Source organism: Musa acuminata, chromosome BXJ3-8 (assembly GCF_036884655.1).
Source record: "Musa acuminata AAA Group cultivar baxijiao chromosome BXJ3-8, Cavendish_Baxijiao_AAA, whole genome shotgun sequence".
Lineage (NCBI taxonomy): Eukaryota > Viridiplantae > Streptophyta > Magnoliopsida > Zingiberales > Musaceae > Musa > Musa acuminata.
Window position 1 is genome coordinate 13,782,444 of NC_088356.1, and position 14,623 is coordinate 13,797,066.

Here is a 14,623-nt window from a genome sequence, read left to right on the forward strand (position 1 = left end):
TTGGATGAAAAATACATTAGAAGACTATGGAATTCACTTTAAAAACATTCCCATAAAATGTGATAATACTAGTGCCATATGTCTTACTAAAAATCCAATTCAGCACTCTAGAACTAAGCACATCGACGTTAGGCATCATTTCATACGCGATCATGTCCTTAACAATGATGTTGTTCTAGAATTCATTGACACAAAGCATCAATTAGCAGATATATTTACAAAAGCTTTGAATGAAGACCAATTTGAATTCATTAGAAGGGAATTAGGTATGTTAAATTGTCCCTAAGAATAAACTTGTTTGAATGGATTTTCCGTAAAGTTTTTCATTCTCTCTCCGTTCCTCGGTGACTTGTTAAATTATCTTATCCTATCTTGAGTCAAACACCGCTTCCATCTGATCAAGATTAATGATTTTATGATAATTTGAATCTCGAAATTGATTTTGATGGCTTGATTATGAGTTTCAAGTTGACGAATTGAATTTGAATGGATTTGTATTCGAATTATGATCTTGACTTATTGGAGTTACTACTTAAAATTTTTTTTTCTTATCCCAATCTCTTCTTTGTACATCTACAATTTTTGTTATTTATAAAAAGAAGAGATTTGATAATATGGATGAATGCTGAATTTTCCTTTAAGATGAACTCTGCGTAAATATTTTAGCATACTTAATTTTGAATGATAAAATCTTTATATGATCAATGATAATATAGATGAGTGATGTATGATCAATGATAAAATCTTTGTATAATAAATTATGTGCTTCAAGTCTCATTCCCTTTTTGTTGATGACAAAGGGGGAGAAAAGTGATGACTTGTATCATTTTAATAGCATGACTTATATGAATTGCAAAAGCTTGTGTGATATGAATGTCTTATATGCCTTGCAAAATCCTTGAGAATATCACAAGTTTGATTGATCATATTGAAAGCATGCCTTACATTGATATCATGAAATTCATGTTAAAAATCTTTATCTTCTATCGTAGTAAAAATTGTCTCTTATCATGATTTTCATCGAAGTTTCGTACTTACTATTGTTTAATGAGGATAACGATAAGCTCTACGATTAGAACTTATCGGGTTATGCTTGAATCCAATGGGATGGAATTCAAGTGTTTTTTATCTTCTCATAATATGGCATATAGATAGGGGGAGTTATGTTTAACTCCGTCATCAATTGATTGTCATCATAAAAAAGGGGGAGATTGTTGAATCTCGGATTTTGATGATATAATCAATTGGTTGGTTAATTGATCTAATCCATATTATTGAGTTAAGTGTGTAGGATTAACTACGATAACCAGAAAACATAAAGCAAGGATACCGGAGTCGAGCTCGATGGACGTTTAAGAGTCCGAAGAATCGTCGGAGATGCTGCCGGAACCAACCGAGAAGAAATCGGGAACCTATCGAAATTTTCGGAAGTTCGCCGAAGAGATCATCGGAGGTTCACGGAGATCACCGAGAAGGCTCGGCTACTCGTTAAAGTCATCACAAGATCGGGAGCTTGATGGGAGTCCGTCGGAAGAAGCTCGTCGGAAAGCTCGCCGAAACAAGACTCGACGTTCGCGGTTGAAAGCTTGCTTAGGATGTGTTTTTGTTATGTAGTTCACTTGTAATTAGGATTAGGATTAAGAGATAATCCTATATCCTGGTTAGGGGCCAACTGGGCCCAAAGTCAGATATGGTTTGGGCTTAAATTAAGCCAAACCAGTGAAATCGGAGTGCCAGGCGGTGGCACCGCCCAGCACCCGAGAGCTGGGCGGTGACACCTCCTTGGCTGGGCGGTTGCACTGTCCAGCACCCGAGCGTTGGGCGGTGGCACCGCCTGGCTGGGCGGTGGCACCTCTAGCACCGGGAACCCTAAGAGAATTCAAATTTTGGAGCCCAAAATTTGAATCCTCTTGAGGCCTATAAATACCCCTCAAATCTCAGCTGAGGTTACAACTTTTGAGAAGCATTTTGATTGAGAGAAAAGTCTTAGAAAGTCTTAGCAAGTCTTGTTTTCAATTTGCTAGAGAGTTCTCCTCCTCCTTTCTTATTGAAAATTTGTAAGAGGTTGAGCTGCTTGTAAAAGGTTGTAAGAGGGGTGTTTACCCTTCCATTTCAAGAGATTTGCTAGTGGAAGGTGGGAGCCTTATCGAAGAGGGGCATCGCAAGTGGAGTAGGTCATTTGACCGAACCACTCTAAAAATCGGCGTAATCTCTGGTTTACATTTTATTATTGTCATTTACATTACTGCAAATCTTCTTACTGCTTTAGTTCCTTATTACCCTTGCTGCGCAATTTTAAGAATACGCTTTCAAGTTAAACTTTTCAAGTTCCGTTCTTATCGTACGAAAGATTTTGTTAAAATCAAAGTTTTAATCCGCTGCACTAATTCACCCCCACCTCTTAGTGCCGCTCCGATCCTAACAATCATAACTTTCTTATTAGGGCATTCACGTGTCACATGTTCATGCCCAAGACACTTAAAATACTTAATGCCTCTAGTTTGATTATATTGATTCTCACATTTATCCTTGCTGCCTGATTCACTTCTACCTTTAGTTTCATCAATTTTAGGCTTAACAATGGGTTTATCATCCTTTTTACTCTAATTCAATTTCCAAGAAGAAGAAGAACCCGAATACGGTTTCAAATCATACCTTATGCCTTTTCTTTTGAGTTGCCTCTCAATCTTCATGGCCACAAATCCCTATAGTAACGGCTAGGGACAAATCTCCTCCTTATGATTTGTTTCATCTCCAACCAAGTCTCCACGAGCCTTTCACCATTTCTATACTTGTCTTTACATAATTGATTCCATCAAATAATAGCATAATCACAAAAATTCAATAACGGCTAATTTTACCTTTTTCTTTTCAGAGTAGTTGAGATATTCAAATATCAGCTTCACTTTTTGTTCCCACTCCAAATATGGATCTGGATTATTCTTCACTTGAAAATGAGGAATTTTCATTTTAATGCTGCCTATGTTTCTATCCACACCATCAAAATGTCCTCTCCTATTTTGTCTCCTAGGATTAACATCTTGACCAATTAGTGTAACTTGGTCATCATCTATGTCATCACCACTATCATATTCATCATTGACATAGGTTGGTCGTCTCTAATGTCGTGGTTCACTTTGCAATCTATTAATTGCATCATCATGCCTTTCTAGATGATATCTTACATCTCCCATCACTTTGAACATACATTCAAATTGATGCTGTATTGCTTGAACCAAAAGATCATTTGAAGAAGAACTTGCTTCTTTATCTTTAAACATGTTTATAACCTGAAAAATAAAGTTAGAATAGCCTCACCAACACTCCCTCATGTGTTTCACTCTAGATTAGATTCACTCCACTCGTGTTTTACATAATTTTTGGCTTTTCTCGATACTGATCTCACTACACTATTGGCTTTTGCCTATCTTGTTTTGTTCTTTAAGTTCTTAGATTAACAAAGGTACCTAAATAAACAATTTAGATTATGGCAATTCAAAGGTAGTAAAATTGGGCAGGTTTAAAAGCAAGTAAAAGGTAGGCCAATTGTAAGGTGTGTAATGCACTTCAATCATAAGCAAATATTAGAATTCAAATATCAATTGAACAAAGAAATTTTTTTATAGAATGAAGAAAGATTTCTAAATTGAAACAAGAATTCAAATGAATAAAGATAGAATTTTATAATTTGCAAGAATTTCTTGAATCCGTAAAATTTTTTTTTTCAATTCTGGTCTCTTTCCTTTTTTTTACTTTGATTTTTTTTTTATACTATAAAGTGAAAATATAAAAAAGAAGAATAGTAATAACACAAGAAGCATAACAATGAATATGAAGGAAGAATAGCAATTATAGATATGGTGCAAAAAAAAAAGAAGAAGAAGAGAAAAGGGAAATATAAAGATAGCAAATAAATGGATATGCAAACCTAAAACTTAAGTCGAGCTCTGATACCAAATGATGGAAATTATCAACTTAGCAACTATACACCCTGATAACTAAAGAGCTATGATACATATGAAATATAAAATCGACCCCCTCCAACGAATTGAAATAAGACGGATCGTTCAAGACTGAAGTTAGGGAAACTATTCTAATTATTTTATCAATAAAAATTTGATGAAGTAATTAGAATAACACTTTAATTCTAATAAAATGTCACAAACTAAGAAGTTTAATAAGTTGAAAGGAAAAATAAAGATTCTTGGGTTTTGAACACCATAAGCAGAAAAGCTTGATAAGTTCCAAAGTTCATGCAAGAACTTAAAAATAAAACACTCACCAATATTGAAAGTTGAATATACTTCTCAATTACCTCCTTATAAAGGGAGACAACCTTGTTTATATAGTACAAAGTACAAAGGGAATGAATCCATAAAATATATTAAATGACATTCATATTCCTAATTCATGAATGTATCTCACTCATGAATCTACCTTGAATTAATTCGAATGATTATTCATGAATAAGCCCACAATTTTTAATATGGTCCATTTTGGCTGAATGGCCTTTATTCTTCAAAATAGGCTAAAAATTCATCCTTATCTCAAATCTGGACTTTCTCTTCATGGTTTGAATTTATTTGAATCATGTTGACCATTTTAGGCTCTTCTTACATCCATAGAACCTTGACCGAGTCTTGACCAACTTACTCCTTCCAAATGTCATCCAATAAACAAGTTAAGACTTCTTTCATCCTTTTACCTTTAGCTCTTATCATTGGTCCTCCATGAATAGTAAAAGAATCTTTGGTAGAATTATGATCAACTTGATAGTTCATATCAAGTTGACTCCATCATATGGATAGGTATATAGCACACCAGTCTATCCGATTATCTCGATCTTCCTTTATAGTCATCTATGACCAAGATTATTTTTAGTCTGTGTTTAAAGGTGAATCAGTCTCATTATCATGATCTTATCATGATCTGATTCCCATTGCACAAATCCATGGATATCACAATATATATGCATATATGCAACAAGCAATATAAAGTGATAAAATATCAAACTATAATAAGCAAAAAAAATGTGTATCATATCACACTTATCATCACTCACATGATTAGCTTATAGGGCACCTATGACTAGTAGAACTTGGTATCATGCATGAAGTGATAAATTATTAAAAAATACTCTAGTATCATGCATGTTACGCCCAAAATGATTGAAAATATAAATACTTTAGTATCATATAAGTTATGACCAAAGTGATGTTGATTTGTTATCATGCATGAAGTGATAAAATTGTGCATGTTATACTTTGATGACTTAAAACTATAATGATGCACAATGTATGAAGTTTTGATATATTACATTTGATCACCATAATCGAAATTGTTTCACTTGAATTCAAATGTTATTATTCCTTTTGAATTCAAGTTTGCATTATCTCAATATAGCATATAGATAGGGGAAGTTAAGGTTAATTATGTCATCGATTGGTTTTCATCATCAAAAATGGGGAGATTGTTGAATCTTGGATTTTGATGATGAAATCAATTAATGATCTAATCCATGTGTTAAGATAAGTGATGCAGTAACTACGATCATGGAAAAGGTAAAACAATTAAAGAAGAATCGAATGTTGGGACGGAGTCAATGATCCAGCATCGGGCCAGATGAATCATGGGATACACTGAAGGATTGGATGATGTAGTGAAAGTTCATTGAAAGCTTGTCGGAAGTTCACCAGGAGTTCACCGAAAGCTTACTAGAAGTTCGTCGGAAGTTCATCGAGAGTTCGGTTGAACAATTGACATGCTAGATAACTTAGATTGCTTGTATCATAATTGTTTTAGCCTTAACTATTATAGTTAAGATTTTAATTTGAGTTAATTTTGGGAGAAATCTTATTAACTCAATTAGGGGCCAACTGGGCCCAAAATAGAGTTGAATTGAGCTAGTTAGATGGCTCATTCAGCCACTTGGAGCCACATCAGGCGGTGGCACCAACTAGACTAGGCGGTAGAACCACTTGAGGCTCGACCTTCAAGGTGGTCTGGGTGGTGGTACCGCCTAGACTAGGCAGTGGTACCGCCGACAGTTTGCTAGTTTAGGTGCCATGCAAGCCAATCACGTGAGTGATAGTACATGTGATTTGACACGCAATATTTTTTCGCTTATTATATTTTAATATTTTATTATTTTATATTAATTATTGTATATATGCATATATATATTATGATGTCCATGGATCTGTGCAATGAAAATCGGATCGTGATGAGATCATGATAATGAGACAGATTCACCTTTAAACATAGACCCTACATAATCCTGATCATAGGTTACTCGAGAGGGACATCGAGATAACCGGATAGACTAGTGTGTTGTATACCCATCCATATGATGGAGGCAGTTGGTCTCATAGTTGCTCGTGAGAGGATACTAAGGATACAATGCAGGTGCTCATTGGAGAATGAGTTCACTAATTGATTTGCCCATGAAATACTGGATAGTTAATGATGTCTTATTATCAGATAGCAATTCCGTAGTCTTAGTAGTGTATCTGGTCCTTAGACTTAAGACACCAAGGATGTCCTATATAAGTACTCCACTCTTTGATACCGGACTTATAGGTTTGAAAGTTTCATATCTAGTACAGCAAGTTATTGGGAGTGGAAATCAACTTTACGAGGCCTATTGAGTATCGATAGAGGATCATCCACTCTCGATATCAGGAAAGAAATATCTCATATGTTCTTGCTCAAACAAATCCTTAGCCAAGGTCATTCGGATTGAGAGAGAACGAGTTCTCCGGGAGAATCTGATTATAGCGAGACTCGAGGAGAAACCGTATGGGCCTAACAATACCATGTTTGGTATATGGTCTCTGGGATGTCAGATAGATGATGAACTATAGATACACGATAATTGAGGACAGATAGGTCCAAAGGATTGTATTCCTTTGTATCATTTGAGGACTGCGACGTAGTGGCCTAGTATGTCCGCAATCTATGTGTCGAGTGAATTATTATGGAGATAATAATTCACTAAGTTAAGGAGTTCTGATAAGTATGATTGACGGCTAGCTCGATATTAGGCCTAGAGGGTCACACACATATGGTTGGTGTTGCGACGAGTAGAGGTTCGGATATGAGATATCCGCTAGAGCACATATCTTATTGGATATCCAATAAGCTACTGAATTATTGGATCTCATGAATAAAATCCAATAAGAGCTAATAAGAGATTATTGGGTAGAGACCCACTAATTTAAGAGGCTTGGGTAAATGGATGGAGATATAGTACCTAATAGGGCAGGTTCCATTAGGGTTAACTTGGGGCCTCTATAAAAAGGAGAGAATAAAGGCCCATAGGCTAGGGCTTCTTAGTAGCCACCTCCTATTCTCCTCTCCCCTTCTCCTCCTCAAATAGTAGGCCTGGAGATTTGAGGAGCATCATTGCAGCCCTACTATGTGGATTACCATTAGAGAGGAGGATGCTTGACCTCCTTCATCCACTCCTACAGATCTATAGGGATTTAGGGATATACGATCTCCCTAGGTAACACAACTATCTCACACGTGGTTTTCTGTGTCGAGGGTTTTACACACCAATCTTCGCTCGACGATGAACATAGTATTAGGAAATTTTGGGTTTTTGTTTTATATTCTTCCGCTATGCATGTGATGTTGCCCCTAGATTTCCCAACAGTGGTATCAAAGATATATTGTTCGTGCGAAAGATTGATTTTGAACTATGTGTGTTGTATTTTGGAGAAGCTTTTGATGTCAAAATCGTTAACGCAAAGGCAAGAAAGGGTAACAACTATTGCTACCATCTGCGTGCGTGTAGTCGCCTACATTGGCAGCCGCAGGCAAGCAGCATAGCATCGGTTCACGCGTAGGTGTTGTGCCTGTAGCAACTAGTCGGCGGCCTACTTGCGACCGACGGGGGGTTGCAGCCCGCGGGCGCTGCCTATGGGCACAATGCCCACATAGGCAGCATAGCCTACGGATGACCCGCTTGCTGGGGCGAAGCTCGCCCGCAGGTGAGCTGCCCGCAAGGGGCGGCTCTTGCTGGCATTGCCCCAACAAGGAGCAGCGCCTGCAAGCACTGTGCCCGCGGGCAAAACCGCCCGTAGGGGCAGTAAGGCCCATAGAGCTGCCACGGGGCAACAACGCCCGCCCTTGCCGTAGAGGGCTACTGGTGGAAGTGGCCGCGACAAGATAGTAGGGAGATGAGGGTTAGAGTTTTGGGTGAAAAAAAATAGTTTTTCCCCTATGAATTTGAGAAATTCTAGTTCTGTACTTTTGTCCAAATTATGAAAATAGCCCTTACAATTCAAAAAATTTTCCACGTCCCTGATTTCAAAAAATATTAATTAATTAAAATATTTAATTGATTATTATTATTATTATTATCGAGTAGTCCTACATGATGATTATGTGTACATATGATGTATGAGATGTGAATGGATGATCATGGACCGTGTGATTTGTGTACTTGTGATTATTATTATTGAGGCCTAAGAGTCTCCATTTTATTTCTCATTTATTATTAGGCCTGCGTGCCTATGATTAAGTTGTAATCACATGACGAGATGTAGCGGGAGTGTGGAAGTGATAGTAGGACCCACGAGATGGACGATCGCGATGCATAGAAATGCGTCGAGATGTCGACAAAACCGATGAGGATAAGATGGACGATCACAAGACATAGAGATGCACCACTGCACACATAGATCTTGATATGAGTGATTAGGCCCACTAACTCGGGCCTGATCACATTAGGATGTGGTCCATGATCATCTGGTATGATTGCTCATTTGATATGTGATTATTTATACACCTACGATATATATATATATATATATATATATATATATATATATATATATATATATATATATATATATATATATATATATATATATATATATATATATATATATATATTTATTTATTTATTTATTTATTTATTTATTTACATGCGATGTAGATATATATTAAATATGTATGTGTGTGATACGTCATATTAGGATACCAAATCAAAAATCCTCTCTCTTTATAATCTTAAGTCGGTAAACGTGAGGCAATTAGATTAACCCACGTGGCCTTCCATCGTTATAGGTTGGGACCGATTCCTGACGTAGGTTGAGTTGGTCGAGTCACTCGAGACTCACCTATTTCACGATTCGCTATCTTACCTACGACATAAAGATGTCACCGGTGACCTAAGGACATGGTATGCTTGGTCGAGTCACTCGAGAGCATATTATCGAATCAGACTCATCTTGTAATTGTGGTAATGACTTAACCGAACACAATGGTTGGTTGAGTCACTCGAGGCCATGGTGGTTCGGAGGCCGAACAGGATGGGAATCATAAGGAGTTGTGATTGGCAAGAGTTGCCTATCTTTATGAGTTTAGCGTAATTAGTCAAGGTGCCTTGCAAGCCAATCATGTGAATGTTGTGAATGTTGGCACGTGTGACTTGACACGCAATCTTTTTTTTTCTTATTATATTTTTAGTATTTTATCATTTTATATTTATTATTATTATTATTATTATTATTATTATTATTATTATATATATATATATATATATATATATATATATATATATATATATATGTTGTGATGCCCATGGATCGATACAATGAGAATCGGATCGTGATGAGATCATGATAATGAGACCGATTTGCCTTTAAATATAGACCATAAATAATCCTGGTCATAAGTTACTCGAGAGTAACATCGAGATAATTGAATAAACTAGTGTGATGTATACCCATCCATATGATAGAAGTAGCTAGTCTCATAGATGCTCGTGTGGGGACACTAGGATATAGTGTAGGTACTCATTGGAGAATGAGTTTACTGATTGATCCGCTCACGGAATACTAGATGGTTAATGATGTCTTATTATCATATAGCGATTCCGTAGTCCCGGTAGTGTATCTGGTTCTTAGACTTGAGACACCAAGGATGTCTTATATGAGTACTCCACTCTTTGAGACTAGACTTATAGGTTCGGAAGTTCCAGATCTAGTACAGCCGGTAATTGGGAGTGGCAACCAATCTTACGAGGCCTATTGAGTATCGATAGAGGATCATCCGCTCTCAGTATCATGAGAGGAACATCTCATGTGTTTTTTCTCAAATAAATCCTTGGCTAAGGTCATTCAGATTGAGAGAGAAAGTGTTCTCCGGGAGAATCCAATTATAGCGAGACTCGAGGAGAAACCGTATGGGCCTAATAGCACCATGTCCGATATATAGTCTTTGGGATATTAGATGGATGAGGGACTATAGGTACACGGTAACTAAGGATAGATAGGTCCAAAGGATTGGATTCCCCTGTATCGTCTGAGGACTGCGGCGTAGTGGCTTAGTACATCCGTAGTCGATGAGTCGAGTGAATTATTATGGAGATAATAATTCACTAAGACAGAATGAGTTCTGACAGGTATAACTCATAGTTAGCTCGATATTGGGCCTAGAGGGTCATACACATATGGTAGGTGTTGCAATGAGTAGAGGTTCGGATATGAGATATTCGTTGAAGCCCCTATCTTTTTGGATATCCAATAAGCCCCTGAATTATTGGATCCTATGAATGAGATCTAATAAGAGTTAATAAGAGATTATTGGGTACAGACTCACTAATTTAAGAGACTTGGGTAAATGGATGGAGATCCAATACCCAATATGGTAGGATCCATTATGGTTAACTGAGGACCTCTATAAATAAGAGGGAACTAAAGGTCTATAGGCTAGGGCTTCTTAGTAGCCACCTCCTATTCTCCTCTCCCTTTCTCCTCCTCAAATAGTAGGCCAGGAGATTTGAGGAGCGTCATTGCAGCCCTACTGTGTGAATCACCACTAGAGAGGATGATGCTTGACCTCCTTTATCCACTCCTATAGATCTGCAGGGATTCAAGGACATACGATCTCCCTAGGTAACGCAACTATCTCACACGTGGTTTTCTGTGTCACGTGTTTTGCGCACCAATCTTCGAACGACAATGAACACCATATAAGAAAATTTTGGGTTTTTTGTTTTATGTTATTCCGCTGTGCATGTGATGTTGCCCCTAGATTTCCCAACACAGTTAATGCTACCAAGCGATGGTATCACCTTGTAAGGTAGTGGTACCACCTAGTGTCACTCTACAAGCGGTGATACCACTAGTACCCCGAAAACCCGAGATGAGACTTTTTTTGCTCCAATTTTGAAGCTATTAGGGCCTATAAATACCTCACTCTTTTCTGCATGAAAGAGTAATAAAAGTGTGAACAAAAGTCTTGATATTTTATGTTGTAAAAGTGTTGAAAAAGTGCTAAGTGTCCTCCTCCTCCTTTAGTTTTGTGATCATTATAAGAAAGGTGTGAAGCTTGTAAAGGTTGTCTCATAAATCTGTGAAAAGGAAAAAGAGTTGTAAGATGGTAGTTGGTCTTCGCCTATTGAAGGAAAACTGTTAGTGTACACCGGTGGCCTCGACGAATGAGGAATCGGGAGTGGCCATAGGTCACGATGATTGAACCACTATAAATTTGGTATGCACTCTCTTTCTGCTCTTCATTACTATTATTCTCTATTTTAATTATTTATTACATTTAGCACACTTTCGATATCATTTTTTATATATGTTTTATCAAAATGATTTTCTAAATCATCTATGTTTTTATCGTAACTACTAATTCACCCTCTCTTCTTAATGCCGATTTCGATCCTAACACGTAGAGTATGCGATTTCTTAGACAACCAAAATACTATCACAGATAGACCTCTTAGGAATAAGAGCAAATTGCTCATGTTAAATAAAGAAATCTAAAAGAGGCTTTATATAATTAGCCAATACCTTAATTGAGATACGATAATTTAACATTGTAAAGGGAGATTAGACGAAAATCCCGAATCTCATAGGGGGTATTTTATTTTAGGGATGAACAAAATGAAGTTATTGGTCTATTCAATAGGTAAATGAAACTGGTTAAAAAAGAATTGAAAAGCTTAAATTAAAGAATCAAATATGATGTCCCAATAGAAATGATAGAACTCAACTGTAAATCCTTAGAACCCTGACCCTTTCCTAACCCTAGTAAGGCAATGGCATCCCAAATCTCACACCAGGTCAACTCAACAATTCTGTATGGTCTCGCAGAGAAAATGAGAACATTCTCCAAATTGGGGGCATGGTCACAATTTGACTTTCACATGTTCAAGTAAAAGGACACAAATTCATTCCTAATATCAATACAATCAGTAACGAGTATAGACCCAAGTAGAGATAATGAATAAAATTATTCCTCTTACGATTGGATACTAAAGCCTAGTAATACTTTGTATTGGCACACCCTTATTGATCAACTTAAACTTGGCTTGGGACCACCATTTCAAGTTTATTTACCTAAGAAGAGCAACATGCTTCTTATAAAGACAGGATAAGTTAAAATTATCAATATCTAAGAGCCTAAAATTAACTTATTTAACCTCTAAAAAAGATATCTTCTATTGGGTTCGAGCTAATGCATCCTCAATTTTACCCAAATAATATTTATTCCAAAAAGAAAGAGAGCATAAAGCGAAGAAGAAAATAATTCGATAGGAGAATCATTAGAATGATCAGAATTCCAAGCATTATGAATTATATATCTAACTTCCCTATACTCCGTCCAAAAATGATAAAGTTTAAATTAAAAAACAGTAGCTTTATTGCCCTCCAAAATATTCTAATAAAATAGAACAATGATCAAAACACAGTTGAGGTAAATATCGAACAACAATCTTGCTAAAAAGATTCAACCATTTAAAGTTTGCAAAAACTCTGTCCAAATGAACTAATATATTTGCATTACCCTTACGATTATTGCTCCAAGGATACTTAGCACGAATGAAACCCAAATCACATAAGGCTGCTACGGTAAAAAAAAAATGATTGAAGTGCCTAATCGAAGAACAATAGAAAAATGAAACCCCTCCCAATTTATCCCTACAATTAAAACCTCCCACCAGCAATCATAGATCATCACTAAGATTAATAGAGGCTAAAGCACCGCATATAAGATGATGATTCAGAACAAAAACACTAGCATAAATTCTCGAAAACAACCATGGATCAGAATTCTTGTACTGAACTACAGCATGCAAACAGTGAGCTTGGATAAATATCACTTGGGCCCATATCAGGTTAAGTATTCCACAACAAGGCATCGTCAGGAATGTGGAAGTTGACCATAGATGCCCTAACTTCTTAGCTAAGCTCCTGACTCCCCCCTCATTCGAGTGGGTCTCCTGTTAAAAGATTACAGAAATTCGATTAATCCTAACACTATACAAAAGATAATCTACTAATGCCCTATGCCTTAGCCCAGACAATTCTAATTTATAATATTCATAAAAAAAAAAGAAAGGAGAACGAGCACATCCCTATAGAAAGGTGACACCCGATCAAGGCACCATTGCATGAGGAGTATGAGCTGCCCCATCCTCTCAAAGACTTTAACCACTCAACCAACATGCTCACTCTGCCCTTTGCCTAACGTCGTCCTCAAGTTCCTCCCTTTTCAAGAGTAGAAGATGACCCAAATGGTCCCTTTTCTACTTTAATTATCATATGAGTTAGAAACAAATCCATAGGAACCTCATCAAAGATCTGCTGAACATCAACCACCATTTCTCAAATTTATCCCCTTCTAAAACAACCCTAGGAGAAGTAAACGGAGAAGAGATAGGCATCTAAGAGGTGTGAATATTAGATGTCATAGTTTATAGGTCCCCCCTCATCCCCAACCGTTACTATGAGATAGAGAGAGGAGGTAAACCCATTGGGCCCCTCATGATAATCTCATCATACTATGTCATGCCAGCTTGCATCGAGCTCACATTTGACTCCTCAAGGTCTCTATCAAGAGAGGTAGGTTGTCTTTCTACAACAAGCAGTGCCTCATCCAATTCAAAATTCGGATCCATTGTAACCTTGTCATATATCTTAAAAATTTATAAAATATTAACTCCATTGTCATAAGTCTCCTCACCTTGAGGCATTCACCTACGCATCACCCGACTGCTTCCTTCATCTTCTTCAGCATCATAGGCGATCATCGACCTTTATCTTCTTTGTGCCTTTGGGCTCTGATCCAATAGCCATATAGGTCCCCTTTCTTAGTAGGTCTGAATTCTCCCCAAGGGTTGACGATTCGATGATTCCTTGAAGGGTATCCCCACCAACAGAGATGATAAATTTCAAAGGTGTCAAATCACTTCCATCATCCATCTTAGAAGAGCAATCAACCCGTTTATGACCTACGCACCCACATCAAAAACATATGGATGGAAGATTCACATAAAAGTAAAATTAAAAAAATCCAAATTGAGGAGCCTCGATCCACACCCCTGAGGAACAAACAAATCGATTTGGACGCATATTAGCAAAAACTACCATGGCCAAACTTGAGAGACCAATCACCAATTTTAATGGGTCACCCCAAAGCATGCATAATATTTGAAAAGCACGCATAATATTCATATGACAATCCATGAAGTTGAATTCACACCTAACAAGTTTTAAGCGTCTCAGTCAAAGGATTAAAATTCGGCCACTAAGGGTACACATGCAAAAGCTGGCCTCTGAAGGACCAAGGTGCAAAAGTAAGGACAAACACCATGTCTTCC